The 21,368-nt window shown below is 37.4% G+C and overlaps 1 pseudogene across 1 annotated transcript in view; it reads right to left on the reverse strand.

Annotated features, from left to right (window-relative positions):
• Positions 1-2,703: 2,703 nt before the first annotated feature.
• Positions 2,704-21,368, reverse strand: part of LOC125394575 (large ribosomal subunit protein eL43-like) — a 146,907-nt pseudogene continuing 128,242 nt past the window's right edge. The window contains exons 2-3 of the transcript XR_015736336.1: positions 7,394-7,762; positions 2,704-5,160 (exon numbers count right to left, since the gene is read on the reverse strand). The product of XR_015736336.1 is annotated as a large ribosomal subunit protein eL43-like (transcript). The remainder of the gene's footprint in view (positions 5,161-7,393; positions 7,763-21,368) is intronic.

Below are 21,368 nucleotides of genomic sequence, written 5' to 3' on the forward strand. Positions count from 1 at the left end.
TCTACATGTATTTATTGAAGCTACGAGCAGGACAGGTGCTGTTTTGAATGTCAGGATATATTTTTTTTTTTAACAGAGGGTGATATTGAGGTCCAAGAAGATGGACATTTGTAGGGAGCCGCCAGGATGTTGCCTTGGCGAGATAGTGCCAGCAGTCCTACAGCCTGGAGGTATACAAATCCTTTGTTGTTGCTGAACAGGCCAGTGTGCTTGGAGTCTTGTTTTGCATTTCAGAGATGTGGTTCCCTGACCTGTCCTGTGGCCTTGGGCCCTAGCAGAATGGCATCAACCAATCAGCATTCGAGCCTTTCACCCTAGAAAAGCAGCTGCCTTTGGGCTCTGCTTCCTCTCTGGCTAATCTTTCTCTTGTCCCTGCGCTCTCTCATCTTTCTCTCTCTAAGCTCTCATCTTGCTCTCTCTAAGCTCTCTCTAAGCTTTCTCTCGTCCCTGCACTCTCTCTTCTCTTCCCCCAATTTTCCTCAATCGAGTGCTCCGAATAAAGCGTGATAGGGAAGGAATCTCGTTTTCGTGGCCGTTCATTCCTGCTGGTCAGGAAGCGCGCCGCAGACATTTGCCCAAAAAATTTAACACGGTATTTTTCAGTGAGTAGCATTATGAACTGAATCCCTTGAATGGAAGGACATGTAACACTTTGGAGATGTAAATCAACCTTCAAAGCTGTCCAACCTTGGAGGAGAAGCCTAACAGAGATGATGAATGTAAAGGTCTGAGGTCCTGTGTAGCAAAGCACAATGACAAACTACCGGCAGACGTTTGGGGAAAAGGAAAATGCTCACACGGACTGTCAAGTCAAAGAATGAAAGAGGAAATAAGCTAAGGCTATTTTGTTTCTCCCCTTGAACAACTCAAGTTTTGAAATATTTCTGGTGGCTACCTAAGCCCCATTTGTCCTCACCTAGGCATTATCTCTAGCTCCATTTACTGTGTTGAAAGCTGTGTGGTGCCAACCTTCTGTCATCTATAAATTTGTGGCAGTTAGGCTGAGGTAAGGGGGATGCAGGGAAAATGATCCTAACACTTTGGTGGACAAGAACTACATCACATTTGGTTTCTATTTGAGCCCCAAACAGGAGCTATTTTTGTTTTGTGCTTGTTGTTGTTACAATAGGCCATGCATAAATATCACATTGAACTGTTTAATGGTTGCAGCATTCATGGCATTTTAGTGTAAGGTCTTTAAGTATACATAACAAATATCGGTGGGATAACATAATGGTAAAAGAATATCTTACTTTGTCATTTCAGAGAGAGAACAAGGGAGGAAGTGGATTTGGGTGGAGGGGAATGTAGGGAGGATCTGGGAGGAGCTGGGGGAGGGGGAACCACAATCAGAATATATTGTATGAAAAAAATATTTTCAACAAAAAGAAAATAATATTTTCATCATTTAAGATAGAAATCAGAAAGTTGGTTATTATATGTCCAGATGTTTGTTTCTGTTCTTGTATTGTCTCTTGACAGTATATGAAACACATTCCAACATTACAAAGTCTATATGCAATTTAAATTAACATCATCTATTAGCTAGATGAATCCTATTAGGGAGTATTTCTGAGAATAATACTCAAGCTGTACAATCTTCATTATCTGTGAGGCACAAAAGAAGACGGAGAAAGCAGGCTTGGTGACAGTGTTGCCATGGGAACATACAGGCTCTTTCAGCACACCACTGACACCTTCTGTTTCTCAAACCAAAGGCTTCCAAAGAGCTGGCATCTACAGAAGTAATGATGTCAACTCAATGATCAAAACAAACAATGCGAGCACCAGAGAGGTTTGCTTTCATGGGGACGCTCTGGCTTGTGGGTTCTAAGTAACATTGGAGCGTATTCTGGAACTAGACAAGGACCTATGCTGAAGGCAGATGGCAAGTCTTCACAGAGATACCTCTTGGTGACAGACCCTAGAGATGCTGCCAACAGCAGCTGGAGCAAGTCATAGCCCCACACAGCATGTGGCACCGCACACAGAGCCTGGCTCTGGCCCTGTGTGTTGGGGTTTGTGTGGGGTTTCAAAATAATTCACATGCAGCATCTGCCTAGGCTTTTATTTGATGATCCCTTTGCTTTTCTAAAACTGGATCAGAAGACTTGGAAAGCAAGGCACTTTCTTCTTCATTTTTCAAACGCAGAATGGGTTCTATGATCAGTTTGGGATTCATGCTGGTTTGTTTTCTGGTTTGTGTTTGTTCGGTTGTTGTTGCTGTTTTTAAATTATTATTGTGAAAAGTCAGACTCGTTTTGATCATGCTCAACTACAGGTGACAGAAAATTGGGGTAATCCAGTATGAGCGTATTCCTCTTCTCCCTGCTTTCTCTCTCTTTCTCTTGCATGAATGACATCAATGCTCCATACTTGTTTTCACTATAGGACTAACTGATATTTGTAACATTATAAATTGCTTCATTTAAATTTGGAAGTTAATAAACTGACTTTGGATTTTGATCAGTCTAAACTAAAGAGGATGTGTATTTGAGTGTGTCTGTATGCATTAAAGAATAAAGGAGAAGGAATTATACAGACACTTATGGAAATAATGGTAACAACTAGGGAAGAACATTTATTGTAACAAGGTACAAAGCCCAAGGTGCTTCTTATTATTGTTGCTGTTGTTGTTTTTAAGCACAAATGGGTTGTCAAGGAATTTTAAAAAATATGAAATTCATTACACCAAGCCTCTCTTTAACCATAGAGTTTCCCATGTAAGTCTTACTTTAAATTCAGCTAATAACTCCCTTAATGTAGATAGACATGTTTTCCCACTATTACATTCTAAGGTACACTTTTTTTTCTGTAAAATATAAGTGTTTGGGATCCCTGATCCTACAGTGAAATTCCTGTCAAAGAATGTGCCTATGCTACTTTAGAGAGATAGTAACATCCGTTATCCATTTCTGTAAGTCCCAATTGCTCATGGTTTTAAAATAACATCAACTCAATGAAATAATATTTTTTTCTATTTTATTCTTGTTACTCCTAAAAGGTGAATTCAAAGTCAAAACTATTGAGAAGCCTGGCTTAACTTTAAGTGTATGAAAATTCTTTGAGAATGAGAGATGTGATTCTAAATATATTCATTTTTCCTTTATGAAATAATTTTCTTACTAGACAGATTTTCTGTAATCATCCAAGGTCATAGCTCAAGTTAATGATATTTCCAAAGGCAATTTAAAGTACAGTAATTTTTTTTAAAAAATGTTTATTTCTTTTACATCCCAGCCACAGTTTCCCCTCCCTCATCTTCTTCCAGTCACTTCCCCACCCCACCTCTGCTTCGTCTACCCAATTCACTCCTCCTTCATTTCTGTTTAGGAAAGGGAAGGTCTCAAATGAGCATCAACAAAGCACAGCATACCAAGTTGCAGTGAGACTGAGAACCTCCTATGTATTAAGACTGGGCAAGTTGACCCCATCTAAGGAGTAGTTTGCTGGTATAGTGGTGAGCATAGCTGCCTTCCAAAGTACAGTCTTAACTGTACAACAATTTTAAAATATTTAGTTGTCAGATGGGTGGACGATACAACAGATTCTATTCAGTTAGTTATTTAACAGGTAGAAAAATTCTAAAAACTAAAAACTTTTGCCTAGTCTTTGTTGGTATTTTTATTTCTTTAACAAGCACTTGTAGACAGAAGTTTCTGTCCCACACGGTCACTCAGCTCTTCGATCCCAAAGAAACACATAGAGGCTTGTACTAAGTATAAACTGTTTGGCTTACTAGTTCAGGATTATTACTAACTAACTCTTACAACTTAAATTAACCCATAACTCTTATCTATGATTAACCACATGACTTGTTTCCTTTTCTCAGTAAGGCATTCTCTTCTTGCTTTCTTTGTGTGTGGCAGGTGACTGATTCTCTCTTTCCTCCTGTTAGAATTCTACTAGCCTGGTTGCTCTGCCTATACTTCCTGCCTATACTTCAATCACTTTAATTAAGCCAATATGAGTGATCAATCTTTATAGTGTACAAGAGCATTATTCCACAGCATTTCCCCTTTTTTCTTTTCAAAACAATAAATTTTCCTTCAGTAATCTCTGAGGTCTCTAGGAAGAAGTTGGGGTCCCAAAACAACAATTATGCCTGGTTCATATAATGCCATTCAGCTGATAGTACCACTTAAAGATTGGCTTTGGACTACAAACTTCTCAGAATATTTTTGAGGTGGTTAGCTGAGATGATACTTCTTAGCAGATTACTCTAGCCAGGACTTGAGACAAGTCCTGCACTTTCCAATTATGCATAGACTAGACAAAAAAAATGATACAGCTACTTCTCCCAGGGCTTGGAAATTAACTCAAATTTTTCTTTTCAGGATCCCCTAAAGATACTGTTAGCACCAGAAAGCCCAAAGTAAATTTAAGAATAGATGCTCACATTCCCAAAAGGTAGGATAGGTGGTTTTGGTTATTTAATGAATTATTAACATTTGTAATTGTTTAGAAGGGTTAGTTAAAGTCATTATTTGTAATTGTCAGGAATAAAACTAAACAAAGGTCTTGTTTTGAAAAGAAGAAAAAAGGGGGGATATAGATATGATAAGATAAAAAGATAGATTATTGAGTTTACTTTTAAAAAGCAGCTACTAGTTTTAAATGTTTTACATTGGATTGGACTTTTGTATATTGTATATAAATTTTCTCTTTTGATACAAATTTGAGATTAATTTTTAAAGAATATGCTGTATATATATATATATCTACTCTTTTTCAAGGTATTTTACTTATATAGCTCATTTAATAATGTAGTGCAAATTTCTTTTTTGTTCTGTAAACAAAATAATAAATTAATTATTATTTTGTAATAAATTAGCCCATTTATTAAGAGGCTGTCTCAAATGCTAGCACTTCTACTGGTCTTTAAGTTCCTTCAGTTCTGTTGACAAACTTCACTGTGATGACAAAAGTCGTATTGTAGGTTCAGGCTCTGTCAACCACTGTTTTTGTGCAGGAACCACAGTGCCAGATGCCAATTGCTCATTTCTTCATCTTGGTCTTGCTACAGAAGGAGCATGTATACTTGGCATGCTGGCTGATATCAATTTTCTTCACAATTTTCCAGGGGGAGGCACCATAGCAGGTTCCATATTTCCCGACGATCCCAACCTTCTTGGTACATTTACCCATGTTACTAGGAACCTAAACCCAAGCATAGAGAGCATAATGTAAATATCTAGTCCTTGAAAATTATTATTACCAACTGTTTGGGATAATAAGGAAATACAGGGTTAGTAATTAGTCATCTATTATAATTGAACTTGTAGTCACACTAGATGTGTTTTCAAGATCAAAGATATATTATAGATAGGCTGGTCATCTTCAAACACTTTAGAGATCTACAGAAATTGGCATTTAAGATGTTTTAATAACATAGGCTCTTTATTAGGACAATGAGACATGACTACTCCTAGCAACACCAATCTACTTCAGAGAAGATAATTGGTGTCAAAGAAACTCCACATGGAGTTTACTTTCTTTGTGGAAAAAGTAAGCTGCTGGGGAAAAAAGTGCACTTGCCTCAACTGCTGACAGTATGCTGTCCTGATTGGACAAGCAGGACACAAAGGAAGGTGATTGACAAATATTGTCAAGACAAGGAAGGACAACCCTTCAGAATATTCTCTTTCATAAAAAAGTCTATTGGATATGCTAGACCTGTAGGTCAAAGATAGATGCACCAATGCTGTAGAGAAACTTTGAGTGACTGTACAGGAAGCCAGTTGTTTGTTTCTCACATTCTTTGGAAGTTGCTTGCTTGCACTTCCTGCTTACTCAGTTAATATTATTTCCTTCTTCCGTCTCTGAGGGAGTTGAAGATTAGACAGTTATTTTTATAATTTACAGATGCAGAAATCAGTTATGATAGAAAGTAAATTAGGTATCAGTCTTTGAATTCACCAAGATAGGATATATATGGAGTATTTTCTCTAAATTTGTTAAATTCAAATGGACTAGACTTCTCCAAAGTAACATATCTTTTGACTTGTAGTTTAAAGTCAAGGCATTTTCAAAATATATATATTGGATTAATTCAGCAGCATTTATAATCAAATGTCTTTTAGCAGATGTTGCTCCTTCCTCAGCAGTCATGCAATTCAAAGACAGCACAATAATATACAGTATCCAGACTCTCTGTGTATTTTCCATCTTTACCTGGTTTTATATTAATAACATTGACAAGGTACAGACCATTGTCCCACAGCACCTAACTACCAAAGACTGGAAAGATGGGGCAATTGGTACAGTCCAGAGAAAAAGCACAGGATTTATTCCGAAGTGATGAAGGTGTTTTAAAATTGATTGAATGGTGGATGTTCAACTCTGAACAAACGAAAGTGAAGAGGTGGCCAAATTTAAGTAGTGAGTTATATGGCATTTGAGATTTACTTCAATAAAACAACTTAAGCAAAAGTTGCTAGAATACTTTTTTCTTAAAAAAAATAGGTCAAGAATACATTCAAAATTTAGAGTTGAACATTTCTAAAATAACAAAATTAGAGAGCTGTAGCAATTACTTGTTAAATTATAAAACACAGCTCCATGGGAGCTGATTTTTAAGGAACCTGTGTTCTAAAGAAGGGCTGAAATTCATAGATACTAAAATCCCATAACTGAGGAGAACTTACTGGTTTATTTTCAGCAGTAAATCTACCTATTAAACCAAGAGGTAGAAATATCAGTTGAAATTATTACTGTTAATGAAGATTCACACGTGAACTTAATTTTCTCTCAAGTTAAGACAGTGATTTTGCAGAGCAATGCCTCACTGAAATGAACAATTTGGGGTGGGGCTGATTGAACAAGAGTATGACACACTACAGCTCCCAATACCACTAGGAAGAATGAAGAACTGTTGGAGAGGTGGGAAAGACAAAAGAGTGAAGTGGTTTTATGACTGTTTGTTTGTTTTGTTTTGTTTTGTTTTTAATTAATTTGGGGGAGATGCTGCAAAGGTGAGGGACAGATATGGAGGGACTGGGAGGTGAGCTTATGGTGGGAAATTCCCAAATAATCAATAAAAAATTATGTTTACAAAAAGATAGTGGTTTTGGAAATGCGATCTATGTGCCAAAGCAGGTTGGAATCCAATCTTCTGTAATTTCAGGGCCATGTGACCCTAGGTAGTGTACTGTGTGCCCCTACGTTTCTTCCTCAATATTTCTTAGTAATATGCAATATATAAATTGCAGTATAATAAACAGAAATGCTTTGATATCCAATATGCCTCCAATCTGCTGGTTTTCTTTTTACTTTATTTGTTTATTTATTTGAAGTTAAACTAGCACACATAGCTCAGAATAACTTCCCTCTGGCCATAAATTGCAGGCTAACACAGAGAAGTTAGTGGGATTAAAACCTTGTGGTGGATTACCATATGACTCCATCAGTGATGAGTGATGCTGAAGCTCTGAAAAACAGCTGTCTTCTTGCAAAGAGTCTAGTATTTCATCCAATGGAAATCGCACCAGTTACTCCAACCCCATGGAGCCATGTGCCAATGCCAAGGAGACTTTTCATTTTTATGTAGATCACAAAACATCTGCATATATCAACTATCACTCTTTGATGTATATTTTAAATTTTGAAGGGATTCATTTGAAATTTTCTTGTGTTTGGGTATTTATCTCTGAGAATACTGGTTAAATGTGTGCTTCTTTCCCAAGTTTCTTTGTTGGAAGGAAGTCTGGGAAAATTTGCAGGATAGTCTTGTGGGAGTTGATCATGCTGCTTCTTGATGCACCTGGAGAAGTGGTACACAAAGAACAGGGTACTGTTATTGAGTTATAAATCATTATAACAAGGAGGAACATATTGTTTTGCATTTTATAAAATCTTTGGACTAAATATTGGCAGAAAGAAATATTTATTCTTGTAGGATGAAAAATTTACTTATTTTTTTTAACATGCAAACTGTGTATTCCATTTGGGAAGGCCTATCTACACACACAGAAGATGTAACATACTATAAAGGTTAAGAGTATTAGAACAAGAGAAAGTATGCAATGTCATAATGAAATCCTTTGCTTTTGCACTTTAATGTTTAAAAAACCAATGAAAAAATACCACAGAAATTGTGATTTTGGAAAATTATCTACTTTGCTTCTGGTTTTATAAAATATTAAATAATACTAATATGATAACACCTGCTTTATAGAGACTCTATGGTACATATGTAGCCTAAAGGAAGACCTTGCACACGGTAAGCGCTCTTTAACACACCAGGTAATGTTTGAACAATTAATCACATGAAGGGGGTAATAAAACTTCTAGAGTTATCCTCATTAAAATATTGCAATATTCATGACTGTATGAAAATAAGTTTCGTGGAAGCAGGAGTTGTGTAATGTGTTTCTTATAACCCTATTGTTTACTCCAGCACCCATGTACAGACTGCACTTGATAATTGTACTTGGACCATGTTACCCAGGACTTAGGCATGCCTGCCTCCTCTCACCATTTAATCTCAACTTCAAAGTCTTTTCTCCAAAGGCCCCCTCAGGGACCACCCAACTAAAAACAGATGCTCACTTCCCATTTCAGCCATTGTTTACATTGTTTGTCTCATATCATTCATCCTTTCTACAAATTCTGTTTTATTTATTTTCCTATTTATTGTTTATCCCTTCCTGCCAGAACACACGGTTCATGGAACACAGGAAACTTGATGTTTTAATTTACATCACATTGGTGCCCTGACCAGTGACAGATATCTAATAACTGTCAAATAAAGAATTTTATTTCGGGGTGAAGATTCAGCCTGCAAAATAAGGCCGTAAGTCATAAAGGAAAATACTTTCTTTTACTCCATCTTTTGTGTTTTTTGGGAAGCAAACTTTAGTCTGGGATGTTCATGGATTGATAACTGTGGAAAGAGAGAGGAAACAGAGGAAAGATGAGTCAAAGGAGAAACCATGTGGTGTGAGCATCAGAACTCAGCCCATCCTCTAGGAAGCTCTGGGACTGAGATGTCTTGTCCTTCCTCCCCAGCCCCAGCCAGTCCTTGTCTAAGAACCACCCAGGAAAAGTTCTGATGACGCTGACTGCAGTTGAGTGTCAATATTTTTGGACTAAGATGAGAAGATGGTATTATCTAAGAAAAGGGAGAAGATCCTAAACCATGTTTGTGTATTGACAAACCACACACTAGCCAGTAGAACCAGCAATGAGAAACCCCACCTCTACCTTCATGAAGCAACCCAATAGATGCTAGCTAGCATTTGAAGATTGAGTTATGAGTACCCTTCATAAGGGTCAAAAATTCAGAGTCTTGGGATTGTTCTTTTCTATGTATTTTCCCAAATTTCTGTCCAAATGTTACTCTTATTCTCACAAGGGATGCTTCTTTATGGATTTGATGTTTCCTCCTATTTATATACTATTCCACAGACTTATTTGGCTATTTACAAGCAAGGGGCAAGAAAAGTCTCTGTAACTAATGACAGTAATTTTACTCCACAGTTGAAATCTCCCAGATGTTTGCTCTGTTTCCTGCTATCCTGAGAGAGATTATAAATGAATTTACTTGCTGAATTAATGTGTTACATCTCATTTTCCTTTCCACAAGAGTCTCTGTACTCATGAGTTTTTCTGTTTTAAATTGTTAAGCCTCCCTATGGTGTAAGGACTGGTTGACATTGTTGTCTATCTATCTGGATGCAAAGTATGCCATTCCATTTGATACAACAGCAGAATTTCTGTGGGCATAGCCAGAACCAAATAGGTAGTGCCAGACCCTCTAACCAAGGGGAAAGATGAATCATTCTTTCTTAAAATTATTTAGAAAAACCAGCTGGTTTTATCACATTTTTTTATAAACATATGTAAGCCATTATGCAACAGAAAGGAGAGAGACAAATAAGATTAAAGTTCACATCTTCAACTGGTATCAATCAAAAGAAACAAGGACAGAAGATGGGGTGAGACCAAGGAATCTAAGGGCCCTGAGGGAGCTAATGAACTGAACTGTAGGCGAATACCTACTCCCCCTAAATTGCTGCCACAGAGCAAAGATCAAGCTCAATGTTTTGGAACTGTTCTTTCAGTTTAAGCTTGTTGCTTCATTCTTGATTTATCCTCACTGTCTGAGAGCAACAGCGGTGGCTTCTTTCCATGCTTTGCTTGGGGCCTCAGAGTTTGCACCTTTGCAAAAGAATTCATAGCATTCCCACTTAGCCAGAGATGAGGAAAACAGTAGAAAAAGAGGAAAAATATTGTACAAGATTGAATTGAAATAAAATATGGAAACAAAGCAAGCAACAGAAAGACTAAATTCTGAGAAGTCATAAACGTCTTCTCTCTGGAAATAGGTGTCTGATGTGCTGAGAGACTTGGTTGTGTCCTCTTTCTTTCATAAAGGATAGAAAATGACGCTTCTGTTGGGGACAGAATAGACATTGTTTGATCTATGCATCCAGGGCTCCAAAGAGAATTATAGTTAGGAGCCTGTAGAGACAACAAATCCATAACCAAACGATCATGTAAGTAGTCCTTGGCTGCGTGAAAACACATTATATCTCTGCTCTTTTTACCAGGAAGAATATAGGCTTGGAATGACCATCATGCACCCAGTGAGGAAATCAATGACTATTGCAAAGGCAGAATTAAGCCCTCAAATTAATCAGAAGTTAAAAGTATGTAACCAAGACTACAGTAAAAAGGGATTTTATAAAACCCAAGCTTATATTTCTTTTATATTTCTTCTCTCTTCTTGTTTTACTCTTTTAACCGTCCACTTTGTATTGTCAACTTGAAACAAGATTTAGTCATCATAGGGGAGGGGACCTTGTGTGAGAAAACACCTCCATAAGATCTGGCTGTACGTAATTTTTTTTTTAAATTAGTGGTCAAAAGGATTTAGTTCATTGGGGTGGTGTCAAACCTGGGCAGATTCTATAAGAAAACAGGCTGAGCAAGCCATGAGCAGCAAGCCAGTAAGCAGCAGTCTCTCATGGCCTCTGCAGCAGCTTCTGCTGTCAGATTCCTGCCTTGTGTAAGTTCCGGCGCTAGCTGCTTTTAACTGTTATATGGAACTGTGAGTAAAATAGACCCTTTGCTCCCCGAGTTGCCTTTGGTCATGGTGCATCATCACAGCAATAGAAAACCTATACATACAATTGCTACATCTTTTCCATATTTGATTTGATATGTGAGAGGAAATGTTAATGATATACTACAAAGAAACAAGCAGCTGATACAACTTGTAGAGTTACAATCTTTGTGGAAAGATGGGGCACAACACTGCAGTGAATATCATAGACCAAAGGCAGGAGGGTCTGGTGGCAGAAGAAAAAATAAGCATTCAACACGAAGCAGAAGTTTTGTTTGGGAACAGTGTATATGTGGCAAGTGGTAGGGAGTGGTGACAAGGACACAGACAGTCCTGGGCAGATGCCAAGAGCCTGAGAGCTGACAGATATCTCCACATGTCCCTGCCTTCCTTCTCTAGGCGTGTTTCCATTTTCAGCATGCAATGTAGCTGAACTCAAGTCCTCACTGATAGACCAAGCAATTGCTTCCTGCTCTGAGACACACTGAGTTTCCATGCTGAAGGTTTTAGATGGGAATTGAGAAGAACTAAGAAGATTCTTTTTTGTTTTTGGACAATAATGTATAAAAGTACATATTACCAACATTCTTTGTAGAAATGGAAATAGCCATATAATAGAATATGGAAAAACAAAACAAAACAGTAGCCGATGGATAAACTTTTAGAAAGCAAGAATCTGAATCTTTGGCTCAAAAATCCCAGAACCCACTTCCTGCTTCTTCCTGGTGCTGCAAATGGAAAGTCTACAGTCACGCAAACCACTGTCCTGTTGTATTGATCACTCCCTCAGCATGTAAATGTCTTTGAAGGAAGTGTGACTGACCTAACTTGGATCATACTTCAACCACTTTTAGGATAATGGAGGAGTCGGAAACGAGGAGGAGCACTATGTGAAAGGAGAGATGGTTAGATACGCATCCAAAGGAAAGGATGCCGCACTGACCAAAACCAGATGGAGTCATTATAATTTGAAAACTGAGTGGATTTTTTTGTTGTTGTTCCTAATATGATTGCAAAAAAAAATGTAGAGGAGAAAAAAAAGGAAGAAATTTGGGAGGGAAGAAGAGGAACAGAAAGTGATTAAAACTCAAAGATGTTAAAGCCGTCAGTTTGCAGCCCAGAAACCTATGATGAATTTCCAGGGATGCAACCACAGCAGAGGCAACAGACGACATCCCAACTGTTCTTGGACACGAGTGCTGAGGGCGTCATTGTGTTATGGAAACTCTCTGGAAGCCTACTATTGTAATTGTGTCTAATCACAAGGGCATCTTCTCCTCACTCCGCATGTTTTACAATCCTAAATTGAATACTCTAACTGCATTAATGGCAAAAATAAAAACTAGGCCACTTAGCAAGGGTTATTTTTTCCATTCCTACAGAGTTAATTGAAAAGGGGGCCCATCTTCAGTTCTCCTCAGGCAGAAAACACATGGGACACATTTACAAGCTCCTCATTGAAAGCCACTATTTAATTCAAGGGCCCTCAGCCACTCCACCCTGGTCCAAAACACACTTAAAAGTTTTATTTTTATTAGCTTTGTAGCAATTAAAATAATGTACTCATATAACTTTAATAGAAGACTTAGTTTATATTATTTTAAGAAAAAATATTTAATCTGCTTTTCTGCTTCATTTTAATTTTCTATTGTTCCTTTATTTTACATGCAAAATACACTAACACACTAATGCTTCTTATGGATAAGCATTGTAACTCATGGGAAGAAGAAACATTTCCACCAGTTGGAGTCTTTAAAGAAACTTTGATTTATGCATTTGTAAAATAGTGTGTGCAATTAAAAATAATTAAGCATCTCCATCTGAACTGTTGTAGAAAAAGATACTTAAACCAAATGAAGAAATATATACTATATTATATTACATCATTTATTATTTGAAATAAAGTTGTAAACATATGAAGAGAGTCTCAGAAAATCCAAAAAGATACATATCCAGTTAAAGGATCAGATAGAATATTGTTGAAAAGTTATATGCGCTTTATGGTATTTCTTTGAAAGACCCCCGATATTGGAAGACTCTCACTCAAGCCTCAGGATAACGCAACCCCCCCAGTAACTCACAAGAGACCGTCCTTGCTGCCATCACATGAGGTTTAATGACAAGACGACAAGACGGGGACCAGTGCACTGGGGCCAAGACTCATAACCCACGCAGGGGAAGAGTTCAACCTCGAGTGACAGGGAGAAGTAGTTTTTATAGGAAGAAACCACGCAGCCCAGTAATCCGAAAGGGGGGCAGGGAGGGTGTCACAGAAAATTCCGAAAATTCCAGTGATGATTACAAGGGGGCAACTCCCTGCCTCTCAAGATCATTCTCAAGGTCATAATCAGCTAGTTCCTATTCTAAAAGTACCAATGATAATTACTAGGGGGTGATAATTACTAGGGGAATCTCCCTGTTTCTCAAGATTACTCTCAAGATCACAATCTACCTTTATCTTCAGCTAGTTCCTGAAACTCTGAAACTGGCTAATCCTAGATTTCTGATTCTTCTCTTCATGCTAGATATTTGGCTCCATTTTCCTGCTAGGGGGATCTGGATTTATCCAGGTCTTTCACCTTGACTTTAAATCGAATATAGTATTGATACAGCTAAAATCTTAGCTTTTTATAAATACATTATCTAAAAGAGGTTAATGATATTGATAAATATGTTCCTGAGACTTGGCTCAGTAGTCTAGAGCACTCGTTGTTTATAGGGGACCCAAACTTGATTACTAATGTCCAACTGATGGCTCAAACCATCCTAACTCTAGTTTCAGGTAATCTAATACCCATGGGCACCAGATGTGCATGTGATGCACATATGTACACGCAGACAAAATATTCATACACATTGCATATGTCTGGAAAGTTTAAAAACATTATTATGGACAAGGTATCAACCTTGTAATCAGAATATTCACGTCTGTCTTTGGATTTCAAAGTAGGACTTTAGAGCCTGTCTACTGGTTTAGAGGTTAGATTAAGGCCTCATTGCAAGGGTAATATGCCTGCCACTGAGTATTTTGCAATGGTCAGGTGAAATCTATACTCTGAGAAATCATACTTATTTGAGTTCTACTTATTATCTACTTCTGTGTTTTATATACTGGAAAAAAGCTTAAGGTGTAATTTTTATGATAAGAATGTAAATATTCCCAGTAAAAATATTGTGAAACTACTATAGTGTTTTAAAGACAGAAATTTCTTTTCATAGTCCTAATAATTCATCCAGTCATGGAAGGTACTTCCAATCCTTCCATGTCATTTTCTTTGTCTTTCACTATGTACCATGCTGACCTCAAAGTCATGATTCTCGTACTTCATTCTGTGAAATGTTGAGATTACAGTTGTATACTATCATGATCAGTAACTTGCCCAGATTTTAGTCTTATTTTATTCATTTGGGAATTAACCCAGGGTCTTCTCTTATATATAGTGGTCGTGGACAGGTGCTCTATCACTGAGATATAGCATTTCCCTTGCTTTTATACTTTATTTTGAGAAAAATCTCACCAAGTCATCCAGGCTAGCCTTAAGTTTACTTTGTTGTTAGAGGAGGCCGCACGCTTGTCTCAGCTGCTCAGAGTCAAAATAATCACACAGAAAGTGTATTAATTAAATCACTGCTTGGTCCATCAGCTCTCGATTTTTATTGGATAATTCATACATCTTAATTTCACTCATTTCTATTAATCTGTATATCACCATAAGGTTGTGGCCTACCATCAAAGTTTCAGCACATCTATCTCTGGTGACAGAATCATGGTGTCCCCTCACTCCACCCTTCTTTCTCCCAGCATTCAGTCCAGTCCTCTCTACCTACCTAAGTTCTGCCCTCTCAACAAGCCATGGCAGTTTCTTTATTCATTAATGGTAATCAGAGCACACAAAGGGGACTCCCACATCATTTTGTAACCCAGACAGACATTCTACCTACTGCCCTCCTGCCTCAGCACCCTCAGAAGCTGTGATTACAGGTCTCTGCAAACTGGTCCAGCTTTAGGGAGCTAGGTAACAATAGAATGTTAGTCAGCTAGTATAGAGCCGTGCTGTGGAACAACATTGTTTTGGTTTAAATATCTTCAATAGATTTTAATTCTCCAAAGGGTTAATAACCAATGAGTTCCTATTACTAACTCCATTTTCTATGAGACAATCTAACTCAAAAGGTTATGTACTCACATAAATGCAAGAGAGGCAACATGGCTCTGGAGGTTCAATTCTCCCTATACAATGTAAAAACACACATAGGTTTCAACACAGCTATATTCAAAACACTACTCTCTCTACTCGTGTTTTACTTTGAATAAATCATTAAGGTCTTTGATTTTCTGTTTAATTAGTTCTTAAGTTGACACAACAGCAAGAACCACACTGTTTAAGTCAAAATGAAAGAAAACATGAGTATCGCATGTTGTGTTCAAGGTGTGGTAGTGGTTTCTATAACCAACACTGACATGCTCTTGTAAGCATGACATGATATTGTAAGCATGCTCTTGTAATGCACAGATCATACCTCCACCTTTCCAGGAGTTTGCTTAATCCCTCCTTGATCATAGATCCTGCTTTTCTTCTCTAATGGAAACATTTCATCAGCTGAAGTACAGATGTTAGTTATTGTATCCCAGCACCTCAAATTCGTTGTATTTAAGTCTGAATTTGAAAGTATTGTGCCAGAATATAATCTAGACACCTGTGATGAGAAGGGAGACCATTACTTACTCTTTGGAATGTCTTCTGAACCACTTGTATGTCCCTTGACATATGAATTATAGTATTCACTGATGTACTTGATATGCCATTTCTTTTACTCTTTTGTTCTTGATCCTTCATAAAACTGGTGTGTTTTGTTCCCATTAATTAGTTAGGAAAAAAGCATGGTTGGAGTGTTAGACTTGAAGCCAAGAAATGCAGTTTGGTTGAATCTCAATGTGGTCCTTAGAGCTCAAAAATCAAGATTTGTACCTATAAATTGCATGATATTTCATAAAAATACAAGTAGCATCCTAAGAAAGAAAACATAAATATAAAAAGACTATGAAGAAATGGACTGTTGATATTTGTATCCCATGTTATACTTCCAGAAGAGCAATAATGGAGAAAACTGGTGAATCTTACTCTCAATAAAGAAGATAAATGAAAGAAAAAAAAACAATAGGCTTATTTAGAAGACATATCCCATTCTAGATGTATATAGGACTAGAGATGCAGAATGCATATGAATTAAAATTCATAGCAGGAGGGCAGAGAAAATGTCTCAGAAAGAGCTCTTCCTGTACAAGCATAAGAACTTGATGGCTTGAGTTCGAATCTCCAGTGCCAATGTAAAAAGTCTGGTGTGGCATGTATACCTATAACGCCATTATCAAGACAGTCACACAGATCCTGGAAACTGCCTGGTCAGACTAGCCAAACTGACAGGCTTCCAGTTCAGTGAGAGTTTCTCTCTCAAGATGGGAAATTGTCAAGTGATAGAGAAAAGCAAAGAAACACCCATGTGCACAAGCACACGTGCGTGCACACGTACAGACACATGCATATGCAACAAGAACAGCCATGAAACAAAGCAAAGTATGTACAGCTGTCTCAACCATTCTCAATTTAATCAAAGTGTTGATTAATTGGCTATTTGGTGAAACTTTTGACTCCTCTGTCATGTTTAGTTTCAATAAAGATAGGGATATTTGAATGATGAGGATGATGTTTTGGACTATGAAACTCACTTAAAGAGACAGAAAACTATGTATCTTAGTTACTGTTATATTACTGTGAGTAGACACCAGGACCGAGTCAACTTATAAGAGAAAGCATTTAATTGAGAGCTTTCATAGATTTTCAGAGGTTGAGTCCATGAGCATGCAAGCAGGCATGGCACTAGAGCAGTACCTAAGGGCTTACATCTGGATTCTCAGGTAGCAAGCAAAGAGAAAGACACTTGCTTGGCCAGGGGTGGGCTTTTGAAGCCTCAAAATCTATCACTAGTGACATACATCCACCAACAAGGCCACATCTCCTGTCTTAGTTAGGGTTTCTATTGTCGTTACACAATACTATGACAAAGAAGTAAATTGGGAAGGAAAGGATCTAGTTGGCTTTTACTGTTAGATTGCTCTTCATCACTGAAGGGTGTCAGGACAGGTGTTCAAATGGCAGGATATACAGAGACCATGGAGAAGTGTTGTTTACTTAATGGCGAATCAACCCCACACCAGTTAGGTTTTAAAGGGGATATTTATTCGGGGGGGGGTAAAACTTACATATACACAAACCGTCAGGAAAGGAGCCTAGTCGCTGGAGCAGGAGCCTGAACCAAGTGCTGGAACCAAGAGGCTGAGCCGAGGCTTGCTGCTCTTCTTTTAAAGAGAACTATACCACACCCCAGTGGGCTGGAAGGCGCTCCGGCAGCACTGTGGGCTCGTGCTTCAGTGACTATTGGCTGAAGCAGCAGAAGGTACTCCCACAGCACCTCCCCCTTTTGTTTAAGTAAGAGAGTTCTAAGCCTACTACGAAATTATATACAGTAAGTACAAACCTACGCAATTATATACAATAAGTACAAATATCCTATTCTAACTAGCTAAAGTCTTGTATAATAAATAACTTGGCCAAGTCCTGAGAGGAAAGTAGCTACATTTATCTAGTCTTCAACCCCATAGAAGATCCAAGAAGGGAAATAATGTTATCTGAGTAATTAGGAAGTGCAATCAAAGAACTTCCAAAACGTGCAACAAATCACAGAGACGACTGGCTACCTGGGCAATCACCAAAGACCTGTTTGCAGCATTGAAGAAACCAACTTTGACTAAGGCCTAGAATAACTGACAGATTATTTTTAACAGGCAAGAGATTTTTCAAAGCCATCTTACCCTGTCTTGGCAAGATTTAACAGTTCTGTTTATCCATTTCCAGATTTTATCCATTTCCGGATTTTAACAGGCAAGAGATTTTTCAAAACCATCTTACCCTGTCTTGGTAAGATTTGACAGTTCTGCTTATCCATTTCCAGATACCGTGTATTTGTCAGTAGTTGAGGTATGAGCAGTTCCTTGCCCAGAGGCCAGTTTTGTCAAGAAGACAAGCTTCAAGGGGAGTGTCTTTGGTGTTCAACAATCTCTCGGGAATAGGTCGGTGTTGCCAGGAGTGATTGTGTCTCACTACACAGAACTCTAAGATTAAATAAAATGCCATTTTCTACAGCTCTTCGAAAAGGTTGAAGACTATTTATATATAATCTCTATGTATTTAAAGAACCTGATTAGTATAACCATAAATATGACAGACATAGATGACTATTGATCTACAATTCTTAACATGTATCTAACTTAAAGACTAAGAGAATAAACAACTGTGCAATAAATGAGGACAATGACCTCCAAATGTAAACAATAACTATCAATACATAAACAATATATGAGTATCTTAATCAGAGGTAGAAATGTACACTGCAATATGGTATACATATATCAATACAATATATATCAATACATAAAAAATGTTTTAAACAGGTAGAAGCATGCATACATACAATATTCAATATAATTTAACTTTGTATCCATATACAAAAATCTATGCTGATGATTTATCTATAATGCTATATGCTGATGATAATCTATAAACAATAACTAACAAATACCATTATTATCTATCCAATTTTCCCTCTTTTTTTTCGAAAAGATCCCTGAGCTTATAAAATTCTTTTCCCAACTTTCAACCATATACTAATTATAATCAGTTCCTAAATATTGTTTCTAAACCTGAGGACAAACTTTGCTGATAGAGGGGACATCGTCCTCTAGAATTACTTCCAGCTGTCATGGGGGTGAGGTTCTTTCTGGAGGATCCTATGAAAGTAAAATGATGGTTAAATTTCAGGATCAATGTCTTTTAAAATTGCAAACAGTCTCTGAGTATTTTGTGGAGGTCTGGCCAGAATGTTGTACAAGATGTGCACCATTTCAGCTAACCAAGTTGGAATCATCTGTGCAGCTGATACCCGAAACAGGACTTGTAGTAGCACTATCAGTTTCATGACGTCATATCAAACCAAGTGGAGTTGTTGTTATGGGGGTCCCATCTTCTTCCTGGAAACTTCAAATGTCAGTGCAGAAAAAACCCATTGTTCATTGTGGAATACTTAAACATTAACTATATAGACATATACAAACATATATTCAATGAAAGGTATGATAGACATATTCAATGAAAAGTATGATAGATATGAAGAAAAGCAAAGATGTTTTCTAAACTCATATTTCTTTCTGTCTCATATCATGGCTCTTGACATAAGACAGAAACTCCAGAAACTCTGAGTTTTTCTCCTAATAACAGGCTTAGAATTAGAGAGGGACCGAGCCAAGAGTCCAACTCCAAAACCAGCTCTATAAATTCAGAAATATGATTTAGTATATTCCAGAGCTTCATACTCACAGAACCTATTCAGTTTTCTTGATAATCCATATTGAGTAGTTATTTTTTCATCTGTCAGTATTGAAACATCCAGGGTCCTTTGAATTTTTCAAAGACGAGTGTTTTCCTGTGGAGATAAGAACACAACCCTGCCCCATTCTATGTTTTTCTTACCACCTGTATGGTTATCATCATTGTAGATGCTGTCATTTCTCCTTTCCAAGAGGTTTCTTCTCTTCAAATCTGACCTTTATTAATTTTGATGGTATCCACAATTTTTCTTCTCCTGTAGAAACAAGAGCAAAACCCCTTCCCCAACATAGCATATCTCCTGGCTACCATTGAAAGGTCAGCACATCCTTGATATAAACCGGTTGATTTAGTTCAGCAGACTTTTCCATTATCCAGTGTCTTTCTGCTGCTGTTGTTCCCTTCTCATTATCATTAAGAAAATTCAAGGTTAATAAGGCATTATGTAATTAATTTCTGGGGGCCTTTTCCACCCCTTTCTGTTTATTTAACATATCCTTAATAGTTCGATTTGATCTTTCTATGACTGCTTGACATGTAGGATTGTATGGTATACCTGTAACATGCTTAATATTATAATAAGCAAAAAACTGTTTCATTTTCCTAGAGACATAAGCTGGAACATTATCTGTTTTTTTTTGTGCAGGTATACCCATAATGGCCATAACTTCTAATAAATGTATGAATACTGAGTCAGCTTTTTCTGAGCTTAAAGCAGTTGCCCACTGAAAGCCTGAATAAGTGTCAATGGTGTGATGTACATATTTTAATTTTCCAAATTCTGCAAGATGGAAGACATCCACGTGCCAGATTTCATTCCTTTGAGTACCCTTTGGGTTAGTCCCTGCAGGTAGTCATGTTTGGTTATATAAAGAACAAGTAGGGCATCTCTTTACAATCTCTTTAGCTTGTTGCCAGGTAATGGAAAACTCTTTCTTTAAACCTTTGCTATTGATGTGATGTTTTTTATGAAATTCTGAGGCCTGCAACACACTTCCAATCAATAATTGATCAATTTCTGCATTACCTTGTGCTAGAGGCCCTGGCAGACCCGTATGGGACCGGATGTGTGTTATGTACATCGGGCAAAGCCTGTTCCTGATTATATCTTGTACCTGGATAAACAATGAAGTCAACTCTGTATCATCTGGTATAAATTCAGCAGTTTCAATATGCAAGATAACTCTTTCTGCATATTGTGAATCTGTAACAATATCAAGAGATTCTTTATAATCCCTTAGCACCATAAGAATGGCATATAATTCTGCCTTCTGGACAGAAGTATAAGGGCTTTGTTCCACTTTACTCAATTCATCTGATTTGTAACCAGCCTTCCCTGATTTATTATCATCAGTATAAAATGTACGGGTTCCAGTTATTGGAGCATCACGTACAATTCGAGGAAGAATCCAAGAAGTTCTCTTTATAAGGTTAAGTCTACCGCTTTTTGGATAGTTGCTATTAATTTCTCCCAAAAGATTAGCACAAGCCCTTTGCCATGGTTCATTGTCTTCCCATAACTTTTTTATTTCATCAGTAGTGAAAAGCACTATAATTTCTGCTGGGTCTATACCTGCTAGTTGACGAAGTCTCAGTTTACCTTTTATAATTAATTCAGAGACCTTTTCTACATAAGTTTTCAATTTTTTACTTGGTTTGTGTGGTAAAAAGATCCATTCTAAAATAGTATCTTCCCTCTGCATTAAAATTCCCGTAGGAGAAATTCTGGAAGGCAATATGACTAGAATGCAATTAAGATTTGGATCCACCCTATCTACATGTGCCTCCTGTAATTTTTCCTCAACCATGGTCAGTTCCTTTTCTGCTTCAGCTGTTAATTCTCTGGGACTATTCAAATC

Source organism: Myodes glareolus, chromosome 1, assembly GCF_982192425.1.
Source record: "Myodes glareolus chromosome 1, mMyoGla1.1, whole genome shotgun sequence".
NCBI classification, from domain to species: domain Eukaryota; kingdom Metazoa; phylum Chordata; class Mammalia; order Rodentia; family Cricetidae; genus Myodes; species Myodes glareolus.